The sequence below is a fragment of the Gekko japonicus genome, unplaced genomic scaffold (genome assembly GCF_001447785.1).
Source record: "Gekko japonicus isolate JY-2015 unplaced genomic scaffold, Gekko_japonicus_V1.1 scaffold265, whole genome shotgun sequence".
Lineage (NCBI taxonomy): Eukaryota > Metazoa > Chordata > Lepidosauria > Squamata > Gekkonidae > Gekko > Gekko japonicus.
The window spans coordinates 1,114,511-1,119,267 of record NW_015176459.1 but is presented as its reverse complement, the minus strand read 5'-3'; positions in this window follow the sequence as shown (position 1 = coordinate 1,119,267).

Genomic DNA, 4,757 nt, shown 5'->3' with positions numbered 1-4,757 from the left:
TATGTCAATACTAGACACCTCCAAGCCAAGATGGGGAAGCTGGAGTGTGTGTTGTTAAAAGACAATTCAGATATAATGGGTATTTCAGAAACGTGGTAGAATGGGGGGAATCAATGTGATACAGTTATCCCAACATATAAGCTCTGTAGACAGGACAGTGAGGGACACATTGGGGAAGGTGTTGCTTTGTATTTCCATAGAGTCAAAATAAACTAGAAGACACTAGGAGACTCCACAACAAACTCCACAACAAAATAGTTACAGGTGGAAATACTATGCCCTAAGGGTTACTTAGGAGCTGCGGTGGCTCAAGTGGTTAAGACGCTGAACTGCAGGCTGTGGAAGGTCGGTAGTTCAGCAGTTCGAGACCCGAGTGTGCCGCATGACGGAGTGAGCTCCCGTCTCTAGTTCCAGCTCCTGCCAACCTAGCAGTTCGAAAGCAAGAAATTGCAAGTAGATAAATAGGTACCACTTCAGTGGGAAGGTAACAGCGTTCCGTGCGCCTTGGTGTTTAGTCATGCCGGCCACATGACCACGGAAACGTCTTCGGACAGCGCTGGCTCTTCGGCTTTGAAATGGAGATGAGCACCGCAACCCTAGAGTCGGATTCGACTGGCTTTCGAGCAAGGGAACCTTTACCTTTAAGGGTTACTTAAATGTGAGAGTGTAGTATTGCCCATCTGATCAAAGCCTTGAGGCTGATGTAGAGATGGATAAAGAAATAAGGTAGGAGACTAAGCAGACAGTGTTGGGATGCTGGGTGAATTCTACTACCCTCACAATGGCTGAGTTAACATGTACTCAAATCATGCTGTAGAAATGAAGTTCCTGGACATCATAAATTACTGCACTGGAATTGTTTGTCACAGAGTCAGAGGGGTAGTAATCTTGTTCACATAGCCAGAGGGGTAGTAATCTTGGACTTGGTTATGAGTGGGGCTTGTCACCTGGTAAGAGATGTAGATGTTGTTGCACCAGTTGGAAACAGTGACCCAATGCTGTTACATTCAGCAAAATTAACAACCCAAATCATGAAAGCCATAAAAGGCAAAGAGGCTATTTTTTAAGTGAATGATCTGCACTAATGAAATGAAAGGAGCGCAGGGTCTGACAGAATTTGAGAAGTAGATTGCTAAAAGCATCATGACAAACAAACATTTATTTAAATATATTCAGACATATTAAATATGTCAGAAAGGCAGTAGGCCCTTAGGGTGACTAAGGAATGAAAGGCCTCCTAAAGGCTGGATGAATATTTGTCAGAGATGCTTTAGGCTGGTCCTGCATTGGGCAGGGGGTTGGACTAGATGGTCTGTATGCCCCCTTTCAACTCTATGATTCTATGAAAGGTAATTAGATGGCAGAGAAGTTAAATGAATTATTACCTTCTGTGTTCACTGTGGAAAGGGTGAGACAGGTGCCCAGGCATCAGCCACCAGGGTCTGACAGAATTTGAGAAGTAGATTGCTAAAAGCATCATGACAAACAAACATTTATTTAAATATATTCAGACATATTAAATATGTCAGAAAGGCAGTAGGCCCTTAGGGTGACTAAGGAATGAAAGGCCTCCTAAAGGCTGGATGAATATTTGTCAGAGATGCTTTAGGCTGGTCCTGCATTGGGCAGGGGGTTGGACTAGATGGTCTGTATGCCCCCTTCCAACTCTATGATTCTATGAAAGGTAATGAGATGGCAGAGAAGTAAATGAATTATTTCCTTCTGTGTTCACTGTGGAAAGTATGAGACAGGTGCCCAGGCATCAGCCAATATTTTCAGGAAGGGAATCTGAGTCAAATTGAGGCAACAAGAGATGAAGTTCTAGATCTGATGGCATACACCAAGAGTTCTTAGAGAACTCGAATGTGAGATTGTTAATCTACTAACCAGCATATGTGACTTGTCACTAAAATCAGCCGCTACTTCAGAAGACTGGAGAATAGCAAATGCTATCCCGATTTTTAAAAAGGGGTCCAAAGGGGAACCTGTCCCAGGCAAATTGGTAGCAACTGTAGTCAAAGATAAAATTAATCAAAGCTAGAACCCCCCCCCCCCACATTCAGAGGCAGTAAACTTCAGAATACCAGTGCCAGGAGGCAACATCAAGGGAAGGCCTCGGCCTTTCTTCCTGTTGTTGGATCTCTAGAGGAACTGGTGGGCCACTGGGTGAGACAGGATGCTGGACTAGATGGACCACTGATCTAACTCAGCAGGGCTCTTACATTCTTAATAGTTACGTGTATAAAGGAAGAAAGCCTGCTGAGCAAAAATCAGAAAGGCTTCTGCAAAGGAAAGTCCTGGCTCACCAACTGTAGGGAGCTGATGCCCAGCCCCGACTTGACCCTTCCTGAGCTGAGGACAGCTGGGGCCACACTCACCCGGGACAGGAAGGCTGGGAGAGGGCAACAGATCATTCCGACAGAGCTAAGAACAAGGCTGGGAAGCCAGACAGTGGCAGGGAGAGGAGTGGTCACAAGGCAAGGCCAAGCCTGAACTTGAGAAAGGCCAGGATGTAAGAAGCGAAGAGGCAGCCCTGAGCAGCAAGGGGAAGGAGCAGGTCAAAGAATCAGGCAGCAAGGGGAAGAGGCAGGAAATATTCCCTTTCCTTATATAATCTCCCAGGTGACGCAGGTAGAAGGGGATTGGATACAGGCCAGGTGGAAGTGGGGCCACCCATAGCCAAGGAGGAAGCAACAGACTGAGTTCAAACCAGGGAGAGAGAGAAAAAAGCCAGACTGAGGAAGGAAGAGGACCCAGGTGGCCCCCTCTCCTTCCCAATTCTGAGGGTGGTGAGTCAGACAGTAGAAGGCAGGAAGACCATCTTGGGGGTGAGTGAACGAATATAAATAATATTGACCAAGTAAACCCAGTACTTGGACTTTCAAAAGACTTTTGACAAGGTACTTCATCAAAGACTCCTGAGTAAGCTTAGCAGTATAAGAATACAGGTCCCTTTTAAAGTAAAATTAACTAAACAAAAGGAAGCAAAGAGTAGAAATAGATGGGGTACTTCCTCAATGGAGAGATGTAAGCAGTGGGGTCCCACAAGGATCAAGCAATCCAATGATATTTAATTAGTCCATAAATGATCTGGAACTGGGGCTGAGAAGTGTAGCAGCCAAGTTTGCAGAGGACAGAATTATTTAATGGTGAAAACCGAGGCTGACCATAAAGACCTCCAGGGGGATCTCAACAAATTGGGTGAATGGGCAACAATGTAGCAAATAAAGTTCAGTGTAGTTAAGGATAAGGTGACGCATATTGGAAGAAAATACTTTAAGTACATGCTAATGGAGTCTGAATTTATTGAGACTGAGAAGAAAGAGACCTTGGGGTCATAGCGAAAATGTCAGCCCAGTGTGCCACAGTGGTAAAAAAGCAAACTCTATGCTGAGGGTTCTTAGGAAAGGGTTTGAAAATAAGACAGCCAATAATATAATGTCCTTGTATAGATCCATAGTGCAGCCTTATTTGAAATACTGTGCCATTTTGGTCACTGTGTCTCAAAAAATGACATCGCAGAGCTGGAAAAAGTATAGCAGAAGGCAACCAAGGTGATTTAGGGATTGTGCCACCTTTCCCATGAGGAAAGGCTGAAGAGTCTGAGACTTTTCCATTTAGAAAACAGGTGACTAAGGGAAGAATATGATAGAGGTTTATAAAATTATGCATGGAGTAGAGAGAGTGGACAGAGAGGACTTTTTCTCCCTCTCTCAAAATACTAGAACTTAGGAGCATCCAGTTAGGTTGACAGGCAGTAGATTCAGAACAGACAAAAGGAAGTACTTCTAACTCAATGAGTTATTAAATTGTGGAATTTTCTGCAAGATATAGCCTCTGCAAGTGATAGCCACAAGCATAGAAAGCTTTAAAATAGGCTTAGACAAATTCAGAGAGGATTGGGGTATAAGGTTACTAGCTATGGTGGATAAAGAAAACCTCCATAACCAGAAGCAGTAAATGTCTGAATACCAATGCCAGGAGCCAACATTAGGGGAAGGTGCCAGCCTCTATGCCTGTTATTGACCCTTCAGAGTAACTGGTTGGCCTCTGTGTGAGACAGGTCCTTCCCCTTCAGTAGCATGAGCTGGAATCCCCCCAGTGCTTCACCATGTGAGGTGAGCTGCAGGGAATGGGTCTTTGCCCCCACAACCGGAATAATGAGACAGACAACAGTTTGGATCAAACAAGGGCCACTTTATTAACTATATACAATTTATTAACAGCAACCGGCAAGGGAGCACTTCCTAAGTAGCGGAACAGACAAGGCAGGTGTCAGGCTGACCAGCCTCCTTGTCTGATATACGGGCAAGGCACCAACCCCAGTCTTGGGCCATTAACCTGGCTTGCGACCAGCAGCCCAGCCACAGGTCGCCTCCCGGGAGCGCCTACCCCTGAAACCCTACAGTTTGCAGAGAGGAGCTTACCCAAGAGGCTCCCATAGGGGATCCCCATTCACCACCCGGGGCCTTAATAGCCCGCAAGCCGTTCCTGAAGACCCCCCAAGTTCCCAAAATACGGGACGGCTTAAGGTGCTCACCATTTCCGCTGCCCTATCTCTGCCCTATTCTGTCCAAAGTGACCAACCTATTTAACACAGCCACGCCCTTACCCGTTGTTCCACTGCTCCAGTATAAGGTAGGCGAAAACACTACCACCCCCATTGCCAATCTCAGGTGATAGCGAAAAATTCCTACCTGGCCCCCAATTGGGCGACCAGCCTCAGCCAACACTAGCTAAAACAGGGCGGGCGGGCG